This window comes from Odocoileus virginianus, chromosome 2 (genome assembly GCF_023699985.2).
Source record: "Odocoileus virginianus isolate 20LAN1187 ecotype Illinois chromosome 2, Ovbor_1.2, whole genome shotgun sequence".
In the NCBI taxonomy this organism is placed as follows: Eukaryota; Metazoa; Chordata; class Mammalia; order Artiodactyla; family Cervidae; genus Odocoileus; species Odocoileus virginianus.
The window spans coordinates 2,590,383-2,611,372 of record NC_069675.1 but is presented as its reverse complement, the minus strand read 5'-3'; the positions used below and the strand labels follow the sequence as shown (position 1 = coordinate 2,611,372).

The following is a 20,990-nucleotide window of genomic DNA, read 5'->3' as shown; positions in this document are numbered from 1 at the left end:
CAAACAGGAAGTGACTTTTAAACTGTTTTTTCAGGTCTAAGCTTGAAAGCAGAGAGGAGGGAAAGAGGTGCTCCACATGGTGGGCTCTGCATATACAAGTGGAGGCCGTGTCCGGGGATCCTGGGGTGGTCACACTGGCCACGGCGGAGGGCAGGGAGCCACAGAGGAGCCCGGAGGAAGGTGGGCTGGAGCCGGCCGCGGAGCACTCTGCCGGCCGTTGAGTGCCTGCAGCGGCCCTGGAGGTCCAGGCTGGCTGCAGGGAGGTTGACGTGCCAGCCGGCCCCTCTCACCTCAGTCAAACACATTCTGCCTGCGAGGCACCTGAGAAGCAGGCCCCAAGTTTCCCTTTCCTAGAAGTCCAGGGTTTGTAGGTAGTGGTGATAAGGAGTCACTGGATCAAAGAAGAGGGAATGGGCAATATGCCGTCATCAGGAGGGCGGTACAGAGGGAAAGGAAAATAAAAGCACAGCCGAGGATGACCGGGCCGCTGTGCTGACGCAGGAAACCCGCCTGGGCCGGACTCCCTGGGGGCTTTCCCAGGGACGGAGAAGAATTCCCCTGCTCATGTGCTTCCAGGTGGTTTCCGGTTAGACCACGTAAGGTGTGAGATGGCAGTCTGGGTAACAACAAGCCCTCCCTCTGGGGACCGGGACCACCATGTCCCCTGTCCGCCCCCAGCCCCTCATACGGCCCCAGCATGCCGTCTTCTGTGCTAGCCGCAACCCCCCACCCCCCAGCCCCAGCATTGTTGCCTAAGCAATACCTGCCTTCCCCGCTCCACGCACACAAGCAGAGGCCTCCTGGCTGCCGGCAATCTGCTCAGGAAATTCCACTTGGAAGAAGCCCATGAGCAAAGGCAGGGAGGCAGTGGGGGAGAGTCCCTGAGCCTGTGGCTGAGCAAGGAGAACGAGCTGCCCTCCCGCTCCTCCGTGACCAGCACACACACCTGTGTCCTGTCTTCCAGCTGCCCTGCGCCCCCTCCCCTTTGTCTGAAGGAGGAGAACGTAGGGGTCGCCTCATGAGCCTGGAGGTGGTGACTCTGATCCTCTGGGTCAGCCTGCCTGTCCCTCTCAGGTCTGCATGAAGTAAGTAAGCCATGACAAATGGTCATGTCCCCATTTTACAGCTAGAAAAACTGAGGCCCAGAGACTCTCAGACCTGCCCAAGGCCACTCAGCAGTTCATGGTGTGGTCAGGACTAGATCACAACCCCCTGGATCCCAGCCAAGGGACTCCTCTGCCTCAAGCTTTACCATTTATGGTTTGACAGAAATGTAGAAAACATAGTAAATACCATCTCTTTATCCCCTCAAAGTTCCCAACAAACTGGGCACAATTTGCCCAGTCCCACCCACAGGAGGCAGGGCCTGGGAGCCAGCCTTTCATACCTGTGTGCCCATACTGGTCAGCCCACCACAACACACGGGCCTGTGCAGCCCACCTAGGGGGCACTCCTAGAGCATGTACGTCTGGTGAGCAGAGGGCACTGTGCTGCTGGCACCACAGGGTGTGTCCTACATAAGAGCACTTCTCCAAGATCGGGAAACAGAACCTGCCTACCTAATACATAGAAATAAAAACAGAGACTCAGGCAAAATGAGATGACAAGAGGACTATGTTCCAAGTAAAGGATAAAACCCGAGTTTCCCCAGATAAAACCCCAGAAGAACTAAGCAAGGTGGAAAACTTCCCTGATGGGCACTGGATAGGAATCTGCCTGCCAACACGTGGGACACAAGTTTGATCCCTGGTTCAGGAAGAGCCCACATGCTGTGGAGCAACTAAGCCCATGTGCCACAACTACTGAGGCCACACTCTAGAGCCTGCACACTGCAGCTACTGAGCCCACAATCTAGAGTCTGCACACTGCAGCTACTGAGCCCACACTCTAGAGCGTGCACACTGCAGCTACTGAGCCCACACTCTAGAGTCTGCACACTGCAGCTACTGAGGCCACACTCTAGAGTCTGCACACTGCAGCTACTGAGGCCCATGCACCTAGAGCCTGCACACTGCAGCTACTGAGCCCACACTCTAGAGTCTGCACACTGCAGCTACTGAGGCCCATGCACCTAGAGCCTGCACACTGCAGCTACTGAGCCCACACTCTAGAGCCTGCACACTGCAGCTACTGAGCCCACACTCTAGAGTCTGCACACTGCAGCTACTGAGCCCACACTCTAGAGTCTGCACACTGCAGCTACTGAGCCCACACTCTAGAGCCTGCACACTGCAGCTACTGAGCCCACACTCTAGAGCCTGCACACTGCAGCTACTGAGGCCACACTCTAGAGCGTGCACACTGCAGCTACTGAGGCCACACTCTAGAGCCTGCACACTGCAGCTACTGAGGCCACACTCTAGAGCCTGCACACTGCAGCTACTGAGCCCACACTCTAGAGCCTGCACACTGCAGCTACTGAGGCCCATGCACCTAGAGCCTGCACACTGCAGCTACTGAGCCCACACTCTAGAGCCTGCACACTGCAGCTACTGAGGCCCATGCACCTAGAGCCTGCACACTGCAGCTACTGAGCCCACACTCTAGAGCCTGCATGCTGCAGCTACTGAGGCCACACTCTAGAGCCTGCACACTGCAGCTACTGAGCCCACACTCTAGAGCCTGCACACTGCAGCTACTGAGGCCACACTCTAGAGCCTGCACACTGCAGCTACTGAGGCCACACTCTAGAGCCTGCACACTGCAGCTACTGAGCCCACACTCTAGAGCCTGCACACTGCAGCTACTGAGCCCACACTCTAGAGCCTGCACACTGCAGCTACTGAGCCCACACTCTAGAGTCTGCACACTGCAGCTACTGAGGCCACACTCTAGAGCCTGCACACTGCAGCTACTGAGCCCACACTCTAGAGCCTGCACACTGCAGCTACTTAGGCCCATACACCTAGAGCCTGCACACTGCAGCTACTGAGCCCACACTCTAGAGCCTGCACACTGCAGCTACTGAGCCCACACTCTAGAGTCTGCACACTGCAGCTACTGAGCCCACACTCTAGAGCCTGCACGCTGCAGCTACTGAGCCCACACTCTAGAGTCTGCACACTGCAGCTACTGAGCCCACACTCTAGAGCCTGCACACTGCAGCTACAGAGGCCCATGCACCTAGAGCCTGCACACTGCAGCTACTGAGGCCCACTCAGCTCAAGCCCTGCTCTGCAGCGAGAGCAGAGAGGCCACCGCAGTGCAGTGCAACAAAGGGCAGCCCTCGCTCACCATGAGAGAAAGTGAAAGTGCTTGTCATTCAGTCGTGTCCCACTTTGTGTGACCCCATGAACTGTAGCCCGCCAAGCTCCTCTGTCCATGGGATTCCCCAGGCAAGAATACTGGGGTGGGTTGCCATTCCCTCCTCTAAGGGATCTTCCCGACCCAGGGACCGAATCCAGGTCTCCCGCACTGCAGGCAGACGCTTTGCCATCTGAGCCTTCTGGGAAGCCCACAACTAGAGAAAGCCGTCGCAAAGCAACGAAGACTCAGTATAGCCGGAAATAAATGATTTAAAAAAGAATTCAAAATAATGATCAGAAAGATGCTCAGTCAACTTGGGAGAAAGATGATGAGCACAGTGAGAGATTTAACAAAAAGTTAAACTATAAAGAACCAAACAGAGCTGAAGAACACAATAGCTGAAATTAAAAACACACTGGAAGGAATCAGCATCAGGCCACTTGAGGCAAAGAGCTGATTCACTGGAAAATACCCTGATGCTGGGAGAGATTGAGGGCAGGAGGAGAAGGGGGTGACAGAGGATGAGACGGTTGGATGGCATCACCCTCTCAATGGACTCAAGTTTGAGCAAGCTCTGGAAGATGGTGAAGGACAGGGAAGCCTGGCGTGCTGCAGTCCATGGGGTCACAAAGAGTCGGACACAGCTGAGTGACTGAACAACAGCAGGGAACTAGATGCCACAGCTAAGACCCAGCTCAGCCAATTAAATAAACATTAAAAGGATAAGCCATCCTCCTGACTCCAGTGAAAAGTCCAACTGCACCTGCGCCTCTCCCCGCTCCAGGTAATAATCTGGGGTTCTCCCTCCCTCCTCCCCTCAGAAGCAGGTTGTTCCCTCTGTTCACACATCAACCATGCTGTGGCCGCCTCTCTCCCACTTCCTCCTGCCTCCTGAAGTCACCCGATTTCTGCACAGCTGGCCCTGGGATCCCGTGTTGGCAAGTTCAACGACACAGTAGCAACCTGGGTGCTGCACAGAAAGTCAGGCTTTCCAGGGCCCGACAGTGAGAACACTTTCTCCTATGGGACTTAATACAGGGACCACAGTTTATTGGCACAGGGGCTCCATTCATGGCAAATATTTCTGAGCATTTCATGCTCCAGGAACACAGCGGCCAGGGCCAGGGTGTGAGCCTCAAGGGCTCAGGGAAGCAGCTTTGCGGGGGTGTCCGGGGGAACCTCAGTGTGAGTCTGTTTGAATTTGACCATGAACTTTAGGTTCTCCAGCATTGGTATGACCAGCATCACTGGGGTTTTGCTGACCTTAAGCTGAAACAACGGTGGTCTGTGTATCTTCCATTGAATCTTCCCAATTATTTGTTGAAATTCAAGACTATTGCCAATATTCCAGTATTTGGATTTGCACTGGGGTGAATAACTGTCTACCACTCTTTCAAGGAGCTTTCTTTGTGCAGAAACCTTTTTCTGTTTGGAGATTTGCTTACTCAGTGTGCGCTTTGGAGAGACGGTGGGGTATTTGTGATTTAAAAAACATTTTTTTAAAGAAAATTGAAGTGTAGTTGACTTGCAATGTTGTGCCAATCTTTACTGTACAGTAGTTATACACATATAAGCTTTCTTTAGGGAGGGTATTTGGATCAGAGTGTGATCCAAATCACACTCATAGGGAGAGTATTTGGATCAAAGAGGGTACTTTGGGTCAAAGTCCCTTCAGCATTCCCACAGTTAGCTTCTGGAACATTCCCATTCACACATCCCAAACTGTTCTTGTGATGGTGAGATACAAATTTTGGCTCCGCTTCACTTGCCTTAAATGGAGAAAAGAAATTAGAACCACATCAGAAGGCCTAAAATATACGTGTGTTTACGCACAAGAAAATGTCCCCAAGATATAGAATGGAATGATAAGAAGAAAAGTAACAAGTTGTGTTTGTATGTGCTTGTATGTGTTAAAGAACTCAAAACATCACGCCTCCCTGATTCCTCACTGTCCCCAGCAGTTCTGGGGTGAAAATTTGACTGGCATGTTCCCAGCTTGACTTTAAACAAAGGCAGTTCTCTACCTTCCTGTTTCGTATTGTAAAGTCACCCTTTTCATGGTCTATTTGGGTCTATATTTTCCTTCTCATTTTTGTGTTTTTGTTTGTGCCTTCACGGTTTAAAGTGGCCCTGAGAATAATACCAAAGTGCCATCTAGTGCTCCTAAGCTCAGGAAGGCTGGGGTGTGCCTACCAGGGAAAATACACCATTGATAATCTTTGCTCAGTTGTGAGTTGGAGTGCAGCTGGCTGGGAATCCAGTGTTAATGAATCAACTATATACTAGATAAGAGGTCTCTAAACAGAAACACACATCAAACTAGGTTATGCATCCGTCAGTTGATGAAACCGTTGTGACCAGAGGCTCCTAGGAACCTGACCCTGTAGTTTGTACAACAATGAAGCAGTTTAGTATTGCCTGTGACTTTAGAACTACTGAGAGTTGACTGTATTTATTGGTACAAAACATCTTTTGTAAGCATCTCTTTCAAAGGCTATAAGTATTTTACTAGCAGGCACTTTGGGGAGAACTGTCCTGGCCAAGGGGACAAATGCCTCTCATTTCACATCCCCTGAGCCCCCAGGTGGCAGCGGCTGCATATGTTGAGGATGAGGTTCTGCCAAGCAGTGTGCTGGGGCTAGTGCATCACTGAGGCTGTCATTTCAGAGGAAGGAAAACTCCCATCCGTCCCACCATGAGATATGAGGGCAGGAAGGAGCGATTCCAATTAAATCTGTACTTTTCTATGTTGTCCTGTCATCATGCTGTCCCCAACCCACCTTGCTGTGCCCACCTCCCCTCAGTGCACCTACATGCAGAACTTTAGGGAACCTGGGGTGACAGCATCCCTCATCCACCAGGGCAGTCCCTGGAAGTCAGGTGTTGGGCAGGCTGCAGGCTCTGCTATGAGAGAGTTGGACCATAAAGAAGGTTGTACACCAAAGAATTGATGCTTTTGCGTTGTGGTGTTGGAGAAGACTCTTGAGAGTCCCTTGGACAGCAAGGAGATCAAACCAGTCAATCCTAAAGGAAATCAACCCCGAATATTCATTGGAAGGACTGATGCTGAAGCTCCAATCCTTTGGCCACCTGATGCAAAGAGCTGACTCATTGGAAAAGACCCTGATGTTGGGAAAAATTGAGGGCAAGAGGAGAAGGGGACGACAGAGCATGAGATGCTTGGATGGCATCACCGACTCAGTGGACGTGAGTTTGAGCAAACTCCAGGAGATGGTGAAGGACAGGGAAGCCTGGCGTGTTGCAGTCCATGGGGTCGCAAAGAGTCAAACACGATTTTAGTGACCGAACAACAACAAGCCAAACCCTTATTTTAGGCTCTTAAAGGGGGAAAAAAGGCCCCTCCAATGAAATAGGGACCACTAGCGGGCCTCTGAGACTCTGAAGATTTTGAGCTGAGCAACAGTACTGGGACTTCCAGCTTTGAACAGGCCCTTTACCCTTTATGTTCGTGAGACATCAGGGGTAATGCTAGGAGTCCTGACCCAAAAGCTGGGACCAGATCAGAGACCATGACTTACTTTTCAGCACAATTGAATTCAATAGTCCTGGGGTGGCCAAGCTGCTACAGGCAGTAGGAGCCACAGCCTGTATGGTTAATGAGGCTCGTGAGTTTACCCTGGGGACAATACCCAGCTCTATTAATGCTTCCTCAGGTACAGTCTGTGCTCAAAGGACAGCACTGGTTGACTGGGGGAAGGTTAACAAGATATCAGGCCCTCCCAATGGACCCCGACATTACCTTAAAGGTGTGCCAAACCCTGAACCTGGCAACTCTGCTTCCAGCAGCCAGGAGGAGACTTACTACATCATTGTAGAGAAAAACTTACTTGAGCAGGTCTGATCTTCTAGATGAACCTCCTGACAGCTCTGAGATCAGATGGTTTACTGATGGGAGCAGTTTTGTAGAAATGGAAACCCAAAAGGTGGGATATGACTTAGTCTAGCTGAAGTTATAGGAGCTGAGGCCCTGCCGCCCCAGACATCGGCCCAGGAGGCTGAGCCAATTGCATGGATGAGAGCGTTGCAATTAGGGAAGGATAAATCAAATATTTTTACCAACTCTCAATATGGGTGTAGGGGTGGGGGGAGAGGCTCATGAGGGAGTGGATATGTGTATACTTACAGTTGATTCAGGGTACTGTGGCTGAGTGGTCTAAGGCACTGGATTAAGGCTCCCTGTCGGTTCACTGGTAAAGAATCTGCCTGCGAATGCACAGAAGGTGCAGACTCAGTCCCTGGGTTGGGAAGGTCCCTTGGAGAAGGAAATAGCAAACCATTCCAATATTCTTGCCTGGGAAATCCCATGGACAGAGGAGCCTGGTGAGCTACAGTTCATGGAGTCACAAAGAGAGTCAGACATGACTTAGCAACCAAACAACAACAGAATAACTGATTCACGTTGTTGCACAGCAGAAACGAATACAACACTGTAAAGCAATGCTCCAATTAAATAAACAAAATAGATATGGGTTCCGCATGCTCCATGCTCACGCTGCCATTTAGAAAGAAAGAGGAATGTTAGCTACTGAAAATTCTCCCATGAAACAAAGATTTAATTCTGACTCTTTCAAAAGGAGGGCTGCTGCTGACCCAGGGGCAGTGACCCACTTCAGGGGCCATCAAAGGGGTGGGTCTTTGCGGAGCCAAGGGAAGAACAAAGCAGATTGAACTGCAGAACAGGCAGCTCTACTGCAGGAGACTGAGCAAGTTACGGCCCTAGTGATCGGTTGCCCCGAGCTCCCAGTGTGCTCCAGTAGTCCCCCCAGAAAAGAAACTGCGGAGAAATGGGGTGCTGAGGGAGGAAGCACGGGCTGGTCTTAGAAGGATAACAAGGTTGTAATCCCTGAGGCCAACAACAGACACTCACTAAGAGCTTGTGGGATACCACCCACTATGGGAGGGATGCACCATGGGACTTGATGCAAAAGGCTTTTTCAGGGAAGGGACTGAAAAGAACAGTTAAACAAGTAACCCTTGCCTGTGATTTGCAAGCCTTTAAGAACCCACAGGCCCATCCAATCCTCCCTTCATTACTCAGGACAATTCAGTCCAGGGGTGTAGGATCCCTCAGTGGGGGATGAGGCTGGAACCTGGGACCCTTTGCCGCAGCGCTTGCACCTGGACAAATGTCTCCTCCAGCAACAGAGTCAAATAAACTATAAGGGACTGAAAATAACTGCACATTTGTGCAGTTGGGGCAAATTGTGAACAAGATACAAAAAGACCACAATACTCAACTGCCACTTCTGAGGTGTCTGGAGCAAAAACAGGGCCGTGTGCATGGTCCCTGCACACAGCACCATCAAGGGGGCAGGCAGACCACCTAAGCCACCCCTCCAGCCGCACCCACTGATCCACTCCCACCATCACCCAATGAGGCCAGCTGGACACCCCTCAGGGAGCAAGGGTGCCTGTTACTTGTTTTCACTCCCTCCTGCAGCACAAGTCGCAGGAAAGTCTTACCTGAATTCCTGGAATGGCCTCTCTTCAATTTCTACTGATAAAAGAGTCCAAGGACCCAGGTCGGTAACATTTTGACAGATAAAATGATATCTTGCTGTCCCGGCCCTGGGCTCCTCGTCTTTGTTGCATTATTACAAGAGTGCAAGAACTTCCCTGATGGTGCACTGGATGAGAATCCGCCTGCCAATGCAGGGGACACAGGCTCCCTGGTCAGGGAAAATCCTGCATGCCGGAGCAGCTAAGCCTGTGGGTCACAACTGCTGAACCCGAGCTCTAGAGCCCACGAGAAGCCTGTGTTCTGCAGCCAGAGAGTAGCCCCTGCTTGTTGCAACTAGAGAAAAGCCCGGGCGGCAACAAAGACCAAGGTGGCTGTAAATAAACAGTGAGCACGGCCACCTGCCTCTCGGCTGGCTCTGGGGAAGTAAATATAAGCGTTCACATAGAGGCTGCAAACTGGCCACCGCCAGGCTGGTTATGGCCCATGGACATGTTGTAATAGGTTTGCACTAGTCCAAGCAGTGAATAAATTTGTCATCAAAACAACTGGAGGACTTTCCATATAACCCTGGACTTCTAGCTCGTCTTTAAAAGGTTTGGCAACAGTGGGCCCTGACTCTGGCAACAAGGGTGTGGAGTTGAGCAGTGGCCGTCCTCTGAGTCCCCACTCAACTGTGCCACCACCTGGCCTTGCAGCGTCTGGGTTTGCTGCTGCAGCTGGGGCCCCACTTACCGTAGCAGCACCCACAACTCTTGAGACATCCCCTTGGGCAGGGGTTTCTGAGCCCGGTGAAGGCCTCCCTGTCAGGCTGCCCCGCCTGCCCAGCACTGAAGCCTGGCCCTGGCCAGAGGGTGGCAGTGTGGTGTATGAAATGGCATCCTGGGCTGCGGCCCACGACAAAGGGTCCTCCACCTCTGTCCCTGGCTGGCAGGGCCCTGGGCAGGCTCATTCCCACCCAGGCTGTTCCCCTCAGGTGAGGAGTACTCCACTGCTGGATTTTCAGAAACACCTTTGAGGTGTAGCTGACATGCAGTTCACTGCATATAGTTACACTGTGCTGTTTGACAATGGGCTTTCCTGTGACTCAGTGGTAAAGAATCTGCCTGCAATGCAGGAGACACCAGAGACCTGGGTTCGATCCCTGGGTCGGGAAGATCCCCTGGAGGAGGAAATGGCAACCCATTCCAGTATTCTTGCCTGGCAAATCCCAGGGACAGAGGAGACTGGTGGGCTACAGTCCACGGAGTCGCAAAAGAATCAGATACAACCTCATGACTAAACAACAAACAACAATTTGACAAATTTTGACATCCATATATACCTATAAATCTACTATTGCAATTAAGATCCTGAACATAGCAATTACTCCCCAAAGTTCCCTCCTGCCTCTCCTCACCCCTCACAGGTTTGTTTCCATTTTCTAGAAATTCTTTTCTCTTCTTTCACTTGCCCTAACTAGAGATTCATCCCCATGGCTGCTTTTATAATAGTTTATTCTTATTTTTGGCCCAGTATTATTACCATGTGTGGATATACCTTAATTTGCCTACTGTTCACCTATAGATGGACATGTACATTGTTTGGGGCAATTACAGACGAAGCTGCTGTGAGGAGGATTCATGCACAAGTCTCTGTGTGGCCATTTGATCTCCTCTGGAGTAACTAGTGAGGAGCAGACTGTCTGGATCTGAAGGCTGTGTGGATCTAACTGGTAAACAAAATGCCAAGCTGGTTCTGGCCGTGTGGGAGGGTCCTGAACTCACCTCCTCCCATGAAAGTGAAGGTCACTCAGTCGTGTCTGACTCTGCGATCCCATGAACTATACAGTCCATGGAATTCTCCAGGCCAGAATACTGGAGTGGGTAGCCTATCCCTTCTCTAGCAGATTTTCCCAACCCAGGAATCAAACAAGGGTCTCCTGCATTGCAGGCAGATTCTTTACCAACTGAGCTACCAAGGAAGCCCTCCTCCCACAGAAACACTGAATCTGCAGCTACAGAGGGGACATTCTCCTCTGAAAGGAACTTAACTCCTGCACATAGGATAAACAAGAAAAAAGACTCACAGGGGGGACTTCCCTGGTAGTCCAGTGGTTAAGACTCTGTGCTTCCACTGCAAGGGGTGTGAGTTCAATCCCTGGTCAGGGAATGAAGATCCCACTTGCCTCACAGTGCAGCCAAAACATAATAAAAAATAAAAAAATAAATAAAACCTCCCATGGAAGCCAGTAGGCAAGGCTGAGACCCTATCTTGTGATAAACGCCCTCCCTGCCTGGCGACCCACAGGCAGAAGGAAACTCAAAGCCCAGAGCTTCTCCCCGTGGAGTGAAGGGCTTGAACCCCACATCAGGCGTTCCCAGCTGTTAAGACCTGGCCCTGAGAGACAAGCCCCCCAAACAGCTAGCTTTAAAAGCCCGCGGGACTTATTCCGCAAGCCCTGCACAGTTGTAGTAGAGAGATGCTTCTCAGAGGGCTCGAGGGGGAGCTCAGCAGCACCAAGGAGCAGGGCAGAGGCGGCCAGCTGAAACGTGCCCAGACGTCCTGCCCAAGGGGCCTAGTTGCTGATTTTGAAGCTTTGGCCTGAGGGGAAGCCTCTAATTTAACACGCACCTGGGGCCAGTTGAAATACACTCCAATGACAGAGGCAGGTGGGCACCATCTTCACGCTCTCCCTCTGCCTCATTCCAGGTGGGTCCTATCCCTTGTGGCTGAGACTCCAGAGCTGTGGGCTTATCAGCAATCTTAGTTGCCCCGAGGCATGTGGGATCCTACCCCACCCCCACCTCCCAACCAAGAGTCGAACCTGTGTCCCCTGCATTGTAAGGTGGATCCTTTTTTTTTTCCTATTTTATTTATTTGGCTGCATGGGGATCTTCCGATGTAGGTTGCAGGCTCTGGGGCATGCAGGCTCAGTAGTTGTGGCACGTGGGCTTAGCTGTTCTGAGGCATGTGGGATCCTAGTTCCCTGACCAGGGATGGAACCCATGTCCCCTGCATTGGAAGGAGGACTCCCAGCCACTGGACCACCAGGAAAGTCCCTATAAGGTGGATTCTTAGCCATTGGACCACCAGGGAAGTCTCCTAGGGTATGGTTCTTGACTGCCTAGCTTGAGTGGCTGGTGGGGCAACATCTTTCATTTTCCCATTTCTTGGGAATTACTGTCTTTTGTTGTCTGCTATCCAATATCTTGAAAAACCATTATTTTATATATTATGGCTTTTTTTTTTCCCCCAGTTGTTTCATCCAGGAGGGTAATCTAATTTAGTTCTTGTTGCTCTTGGAAGCACATAAGTCTTCACTGGTTGGTTTTAATCAAGTCAACTAGACTTGAAAAGAAATGATTTCAGGTGCAAATAAATAGTTGCATTGGTCATGGAAAACTTCTGGTCTGGAAAACATGCCTGCAAAGCTTCCTTCTGCTCCATCTTCAGCTGCTGCCTCCTTGAAGTTCAGTGTCAAGGGCTCAGCGATATCAGTGTTTGGAATTCAGAAGAGTCTGCATAATAGTCAAGAAAAACCATCACTGGTTTGGCTGTTTCTGTTACCAACCTGGGTCCTTGGACGCTTTAACCAACAGAATTTGATAAGAGGCCATGAGGTAGGAGGCAGATGGACCCCTGGGCTGGATACGTGGTGTTTGTCAAGTGGAGTAAAATTCGAGCTTTGTTCTCCCTCAGACACTCCAAGGACAAAGCTGGTGGCAAAAGCTGAGCTCTGCTAAAGTAAAGAGAGAAGGTCTCCTGAGGTCAAGGAAGGCCTCCCTGTCTGCACGTGTGCAGGAAGGCTTCTTGGGGGTCGAAAAGGGGGGGTCCCCCACCCCATAATAAGTATGGACATGCACCCACGGGCCTCTGCGGTGGGATCCATCTTAGAAAAATATGCCCACACATCTTGGGAAGGGTTCAAGGGCCAGTCAGGTGTGAAGAAAGAAACAAGATAATTGGCCAAAGGTAAACAAAGACCTGGGCTTCCCAGGATGCTCAGTGATATAAGAATCCGCCTGCCAGTGCAGGAAATGCAAGAGACGCAGGGTTCGATCCCCGGGTCAGGAAGATGCCCTGAAGAAGGAAGTGACAACTCACTCCAATATTCCTGTCTGGAAAATTTCACGGACAGAGGAGCCTGGAGGGCTACAGTCCAGGGGATCACAAAGAGTCAGACACGACTGAGCATGCACACACGCATGCACGCAGAGTCCAAGGACCCGCGTGGGTAACATGGGTACCTCCCTCCCTGACATCAGAACCACCTTGCCTTCAGAAACTTTCCCCTCTTGTTTCACTCCTGCACTCCCGGGGGCTCCTCACCCCCTCCGAAACCCAGAACGCAGCCCCCGCGGCCCCCTCATCTGAATCCCTGAGTCCTGAGCCGTGGAGCCTTGGTTGCCCTCCCAGGCCAGCTTCCACCCAGGGTCTTGCCTCTCCTACATCTATTCTCCGGCCAGCCTGCAGCTGGCCAAGCTCCAGGTTAGGTGTCCTTGCAGCGCCGGGCACACAACAGTGGCCTTCGTAACAACTTTATGCAACGACTCAGTGGGTACGTGTGCACTGGGAGGTCAGGCCCTGCTGCCATCACTGCTGCTTTAAGCCTCACACACTCTGGGGCTCCACCTCCAAGGCCCCTGACCTCCAGCTGGACAATTGCTGTGTAGCCAGAGTGCATAGCTTAGCGAGCTGGAGGGACCCAGTGCCCTGCTGGGTACAGTAATGCCCAGCTCAGCAGGGTACACTGCAGCAATCGGAAATAAATTGGATCACAGAAGTGCATGCTTCTCTTAAGCCTTTGGGAAGGGTCATACTTAGCAGGGAGCCTGGGGAGAGTTCCAGGAATCCAGGGGTTTTCCTGGTGACATTGCTAGGGGACCAGCTCTGAGCTGTCATATTCCAGGAAAAAGTTGCCAAGGAGGAATGCCAGGCATTCAGAGGACTTTGACCACATCTGACACGGGTGAGGGTAGAGTAGGGGAGGGGAGCCGGGTACAGAGAGGAAAATGTCAGGGGCCTGACCTGCTTCCTCTTCACAGTCCTCTGGAGCTCCGCCTTGACCTCTGCCAGGAGCTGCTGCTGCTCACCATGGATGCAAAAGGGTGCCATGAGGACTCCCCTGGTGACGCCTGCCACTGCAGGGGACACAGGTTCCATCCCCGGTCCGAGAAGCTCCCACATGCCGTGAGCAGCGAAGCCCGTGTGCCACAACTACTGAGACAGCGCCCTAGAGCCACGGCTGCTGAGCCTGCCTGCTGCAGCTCCCGGGGCCGTGTGCCTGGAGCCCGTGAGCCTCAACTAGAGGAGCCACCACGACGAGAAGCCCACTCACTAGAACAAACCCAAGCAATACAACAAAGACCCAGCACAGCCAAAAATAAATTTCAAAAAAGACAAAGGGTGCTGAAAACGGTAGTGAAGGAGGAAACAGACAGAGCCGGGCCCCGTCTTCGCCCAGGCTGCGAACATTAGGCCACACACACACACACACACACACGGTCGCCCTCCCAGTGGACTCTGAACTCCGTGCCCGGTGTCTATGGAAGCGGCACACCAATGGGAAACCAGACCGCCGGATCAAAGAGCCTCAGGACTTCCACTTGGACTCTCCGTTGCCTAAAAGAATATGCTAATTATCTCTGTAACAGAACAAAGTGGTAAATTCCATTATATTTATCAGGATATGACCACAGTCCTATTGATAAATATCCACTGTTTATCTTGTCTTGTGACACATGAATCATGGGTTAACTTTGATTATTTCTCTCTTTTACCCTGTCCAGACTAGTTTCAAGGAATTTGGGGAGGTGGAGGTGGGTTTGAGCAAGTACACTTAATACGGTTTTCACAAAAACTGGTCGGGGTCCCTGGCTAAGAGGAGACTCTGTAATAAACTGCACTCCACTATCTGCATTGTCCTTCTGAGTGAGTTTGTTTCCTGGTACGCGTGGCTACAACAGCAGGAGATGGAATTTCACTTCTGCCCAGCCCGTGCCCCCCGTCAGCTCCCTTGGGTGGGAAATGTACCCACCTCCAGGGACGAACGCCCCTCCTTTGGAGGTGCCCGTCCAGGGGCTGTGCTGGTGGCTGGGAGGGACGAGGGTCTGTCTGTGAAGAAGGCTATGCTCTCTGCTGCCTTCCCTGAGCAGGTGGGGCCCTGGTCACACACATAGTCTACCTGGGGTGGAGTTCTGATGGGCAGGTTTGCAGTGCACGAAGGACCCAAGAGGTTCTAGATAACCCTGCACATTTTTGGCTGTTGGTGAAGTTAGAACAGAGGCAACAGAAAGGAAGTAACTCTTATTCGTAAGAATATTATTGCATGCTCAGTCTCCTTGTTGCAGGAAGGCGGACCCCTTTCAGGGCCTGAAATTGGGCTCTTGTCTAACACTCAGAAATGAATTGTCCAAGGAGACACATGTGCTGACAAAGCAAGAGATTTTATTGGGAAAGGGCGCCCAGGTGGAGAGCAGGAGGGTAAGGGAACCCAGGAGAACTGCTCTGCCGCGTGGCTCGCAGTCTTGAGTTTTATGGTGATGGGATTGGTTTCTGGGTGGTCTTTGGCCAATCATTCTAATTCAGAGTCTTTCCTGGTGGCGCACGCATCACTCAGCCAAGATGGATGCTGGCAAGAGGGATTCTGGGAAGTGGACAGACACGCGGTGTCTCCTTTTGACCTTTCCTGAACTCTTCCAGTTGGTGGTGGCTTATTAGCTCCGTATTCCTTATCAGGATCTCCTGCCTTAAAACAACTCATGCAAATGATTACTATGGTGCCTGGCCAGGGTGGGCAGTTTCAATCAGTGTGCTTCCCCTAACAACTGTCCATGTCCAATTCTTTGCGACCCCATGAACTGCAGCCCTCCAGGCTCTTTTGTACATGGGATTTTCCAGGCAAGAATACTGGAGTGGTTGCCATTACCTTCTCCAAGGGATCTTCCCAACCTACAGATCGAACCTGAGTCTCCTGCATTGGCAGGCTGATTCTTTACCACTGAGATTATCATTAGCTAGATTCTAAAAGCAGATGAGGATAGAAAACGAGAATAGAAAATCTTAAGTCTATCTCACTTTAGAAAAGACAGAGGAACCAGAGATCAAATTGCCAATATCCGCTGGATCATCGAAAAAGCAAGAGAGTTCCAGAAAAACATCTATTTCTGCTTTATTGACTATGCCAAAGCCTTCGACTGTGTGGATCACAATAAACTGTGGAAAATTCTGAAAGAGATGGGAATACCAGACCACCTGACCTGCCTCTTGAGAGATCTGTGTGCAGGTCAGGAAGCAACAGTTAGAACTGGACATGGAACAACAGACTGGTTCCAAATAGGAAAAGGAGTATGTCAAGGATGTATATTGTCACCCTGCTTATTTAACTTATATGCAGAGTACATCACGAGAAACGCTGGGCTGGAAGAAGCACAAGCTGGAATCAAGATTGCTGGGAGAAATATCAATAACCTCAGATATGCAGATGACACCACCCTTATGGCAGAGAGTGAAGAGGAACTAAAAAGCTTCTTGATGAAAGTGAAAGAGGAGAGTGAAAAAATTGGCTTAAAGCTTAACATTCAGAAAACTAAGATCATGGCATCTGGTCCCATCACCTCATGGGAAATAGATGGGGAGACAGTGGAAACAGTGTCAGACTTTATTTTTTTGGGCTCCAAAATCACTGCGGATTGTGATTGCAGCCATGAAATTAAAAGACGCTTACTCCTTGGAAGGAAAGTTATGACCAACCTAGATAGCATATTAAAAAGCAGAGACATTACTTTGCAACAAAGGTCCGTCTAGTCAAGGCTATGGTTTTTCCAGTGGTCATGTATGGATGTGAGAGTTGGACTGTGAAGAAAGCTGAGCGCTGAAAAATGGATGCTTTTGAACTGTGGTGTTGAAGACTCTTGAGAGTCCCTTGGACTGCAAGGAGATCCAACCAGTCCATCCTGAAGGAGATCAGTCCTGGGTGTCCATTGGAAGGACTGATGCTGAAGCTGAAACTCCAATACTTTGGCCACTTCATGTGAAGAGCTGACTCATTTGTAAAGACCCTGATGCTGGGAGGGATTGGGGGCAGGAGGAGAAGGGGACGACAGAGGATGAGATGGCTGGATGGCATCACCAACTCGATGGGCATGAGTTTGAGTAAACTCCGGGAGTTGGTGATGGACAGGGAAGCCTGGCGTGCTGCGATTCATGGGGTCACAAAGAGTCGGACACGACTGAGCGACTGAACTGAACTGATCTCACTTGTGAACACAGATAAAAAGTCCTAAATAAAACACAGGTCCATAACCTGTTCTTCAAGTTTCTGAAATCTAAAAGCTCTGAAACTGAAATATCTCCCATAAGTCATTTGGAGGCAGAACTTGAAGTGAAGAGAGGCCAATTACATGCCTTATTTTTCCCACTTAGGTTAATTTTCAAAAGTTTGTGGCAGATACTTTATGATGTTTTGAAGAAGGAATTCATAGGGCCTGGACTCCACCTGAGGCCTGTCCATGCTGATCATGCTCGGCCACTACTCCAGTGGACTCTGAACTCTCTGCTTAGTGCCTGTGGGAACGACAATGGAAGGATAAGACCCCCTCCGGACAGGGGAACCTTGAAGGTCGTATCCAGGTTACTCATCGCCTAAGAGAAAACAGACACTAATGACCCCTGCCTCCGGACAGTATCTATCAGAATGTAAGCACAGGCTTATCGGTTATTAACTGGTTGGAATGTAACCACGGGCTTATTGATTATTAACTGTTTGAACACATAACACATGAATGATGGGGTTATTGTGATTGCATTTACCCTTCCTTTGTAAGCACCAGGGGATTGGGGTGGTGGGTTTAGACACGTACACATGGGGTATAAAAGATTTCCACAAATGCTGGTCAGGGTCCTTGGCTAAGAGGAGACTCTGCCTGGGGCCCGCCGGTGTAATAAACTGCACTCCACTATCTGCATTGTCCTTCTGAGTGAGTTTGTTTCCCGGAAAGCGTGGCTATAACAGTTTAATTATAGCGATCTTCTCCAGATTTGCGTGTTAACAAATTATGTGGTATATCCATTAGTTTCTCTTTCTGAGATCCAAAAACTGAAATTCTGGTTGCACTGTGTGGCCTGTGGAATTTCCCTGAATGGATCGAACTGCGAAAGCCCCTGAAAGCCCCTGCGAGGGTTAATAGCCTTGGTAGAGAGACCAGAGGTCCCCCAGCAGCAGGAGGAAATAAGCTGCAAGTGGCAGACTCTTTTTTTTTTCTTTTCTCTTCTAATCCTGTGTTGTCATGGCGACACCTGATTCTGCTTGAACTTAACTTCTCTCAAACCTCAAACTAACCAATGCGTTTTTCTTATGGAAATGTTTTTCTTAAAGTATGTTAATGAAACTATGTATTTGCCTTGGAATCTGCCTTTCTTTAAATCAGTTCCGCCTAAGATTCAAACCTTGAACTGATGGTGGCTCACAACAAACCAGTACTTCTTATTCATGAAAATGTTCTCTTAAACTATGTTAATGAACTACCTATTTGCTTGGAAATTTGCCTTTCTTCAAGATTCATGTCAATTATTTTATTGCCGTGGATGACTCACTTGTAATGCTATCTCAAAATTTATATTGTGGGCGAGGGCCTGGTGCAGCTCTCTCAGTTTTGAGGCAGTTTTTTATCTGCTTAGCAACTTGATAACAGGCATATAGCGCCTTGCTAAAAACTAGCAAGGCGGCACTCTCTGTGTCCCCTTCTGATGTCTATGTCAGAAGCTTTCTCTTTTTTTACACTTTAATAAGACTTTGCTACATAAAAGCTCCGAGTGATCAAGCCTCATCTCTGGCCCCAGATGGAAGGCGTCTCCTCTGGAGGCCACGAACCGCGGTGTGCTCATGGCTCGTAACAGCAAACTTTCACCGCAGCAGTGGAAGCACGGGAGTCTTAACTGGACCACCAGAGGATTCTAAAAAAATAAAAAGTTCAAATTCTGAAACAGTTCACCCTCACAACTTCTCAGTTTAGGGTTCTGGACTGGACCGTATCTCCCTCGAGTTCACATGTTGAAGCCCTCACTGCTCACGCGACTGTATCTGGAGATGGGACCCTTCAGGAGGTCAGTAAGGTTAAGTGAGGTTGTTAAATGTCAGGCGAGCGTACGTCCTCGGTTCTTTGTCTCACAACAGAGATTTGGAGTGACGGCCATTGAAGCCCCCTCGGCGGGTCACAGCTCTCAGGTCTCAAACGGACCATGTTATAGCTCTTAGACAAATCAGTGTTACAACCCTATTTTATTTAGAAGATAGCAGGAAAATCCATCTTTGAGGCGTGAGGGCACGTCGATCCAAAGACGCAAAGAGATGAGCACCCCATCACGCGGGAGAGAGAGAAGGAGCTCTTTGGCTCCTATTTTTATATGGTTTTTTCTCCCCCTGGGCCTGTCCTATGCACATTGGGCTTGGACAGGAGTGCTGTTTTACCTGAAGTCCTCACTCCGGTCCTCAGACCTTCCTCTGACCTTCCTCTGTTCTATTTTCGCGGGCTCTTCCCTTCCTGTCTTTTAGCCACCGCCATTTTGGACTCCTTTTCCCTATTCTAACTACCTAATATTAAGGATGGGGTCCTAAGCCAACAGAAGTGTGGCCTTTTTGGAAGAGAAGGAGTTCTTTCTCTCTGTCTCACTCTCACAGTGAGATTCTGGTAAGTGCTGGAGTCGGCAAGTCAGGAACCCGGTCCACATGAGAGACTGACCGTGACCCTCTGATCTGACTTCTAGCCCCCAGAGCTCTAAGAGAATAAATTCCTGTCTTTGAAGGCATCCAATCTGTGGTATTTTGTTATGGCAAACTGAGCAGACTAAAAATACATATCAAATTGCATTTATCGCAGGAATTCAAAGATAGTTTTGTTAGGGGAAGCACACTGACTGAAACCGCCCACCCTGGCCAGGCACCATAATAACCATTTGCATGAGCTGTTTTAAGACAGGAGGTCCTGGTAAGGGACACGGAACTAATAAGTCACCACCAACCAGAAAAGTTCTGGAAAGGTCAAAAGGAGACACCACATGTCAGACCACCTCCCAGAATCCTTCTCTCTGGCATCCATCTTGGCTGAACAAGGCGCGCACCACCAGGAAGGACTCTGAGTCAGATGATTGGCTGAAGACGACCCGGAGACTGATCCCATCACCATAGAACCCGAGACTGCCAGCCAGTGACAGAGCCGTTCTCCCGGGTTCCCTTACCCTCCTGCTCTCCACCCGGGCGCCCTTTCCCAGTAAAATCTCTTGCTTTGTCAGCACATGTGTCTCCTCGGACAATTAAGAGCCCAGTTTCGGGCCCTGGAAGGGGTCCCCCTTCCTGCAACAGTTTGACATTAGACAGGCATGCCATGTCAATCACCTGTAACTAGACCATGGACCTAAGTCTCAGAGGGCTGCCTCTGCCAGCCTCTCTGCAGGGACAAGGAGACACGTCCCCCCTGGGCCCGTCCCCGGATGCTGGAAGTTTAAGATCAAACAGCCTCATGTGGAGAAGGAAATGGCAACCCACTCCAGTATTCCTGCCTGGAAAATCTCATGGACAGAGGAACCTGGTGGGCTACAGTCCATGGGGTCGCAAAGAGTTGGACACGACTGAGCAACTAAACAATGGCGACAACAAATGTCGGAACCTTTTTAGTTTCTAAAATGCAAAGAGGAAGATTGAGAACACGTCAGTGAGGAGGTTGCTATATTTTTAGAAACCCATAGAAGAAAACTATTGTCTGCAAAGTCATGAAATCAACACCGATCATGGAAAATACATTTGTACATTTCATTATTTCTCCCCTCTTGTCCATGTATGAGGTAGTCGATTCCTAGGCAGGTTGATAAGAAGTCTGGGTTCCCTGAGGAGGAGACAGGGGTCTGGAATTCTCAAGGAGGAGGAAAGGACAATCGTCTTTTTTTCCTCTATATTCCTTAGTCTTAGTCACATAAAATGTTTTTTCCCTTAAGGCCGGAGCTGATGATTACACAACAAACAGTTCAGTTAAAATCTGCACTAAGGATTGTATAACAACAGTGAATTCTGCTTGACGACAGTTTCTCCTTCCTGAAGCCCTTCTGACTAATTCTGGTATTTTAGAATGTATATTGTGGCAGTGGATCTGGTAAAATTCTTACAAACTTGAAACATTCTTTTGATTTATTGCAACCACTAATTAAAAAATAATTCCCTTGCTAAAGACTAGCGAGGACTACAAGGAGATCCAAGCAGTCCATCCTAAAGGAGATCAGTCCTGGGTGTTCA

At 50.0% G+C, this 20,990-nt stretch overlaps 1 long non-coding RNA gene across 1 annotated transcript; it reads right to left on the bottom strand.

Moving 5' to 3' along the window:
- Positions 1 to 4,515: 4,515 nt before the first annotated feature.
- On the bottom strand, positions 4,516 to 14,045 carry LOC139037066 (uncharacterized). Its single transcript, XR_011489856.1, has 3 exons — positions 13,736 to 14,045; positions 7,391 to 7,470; positions 4,516 to 5,015 (listed from the first exon to the last, which is right to left on the bottom strand). It is a non-coding gene; the product is annotated as an uncharacterized lncRNA (long non-coding RNA).
- Positions 14,046 to 20,990: the final 6,945 nt, after the last annotated feature.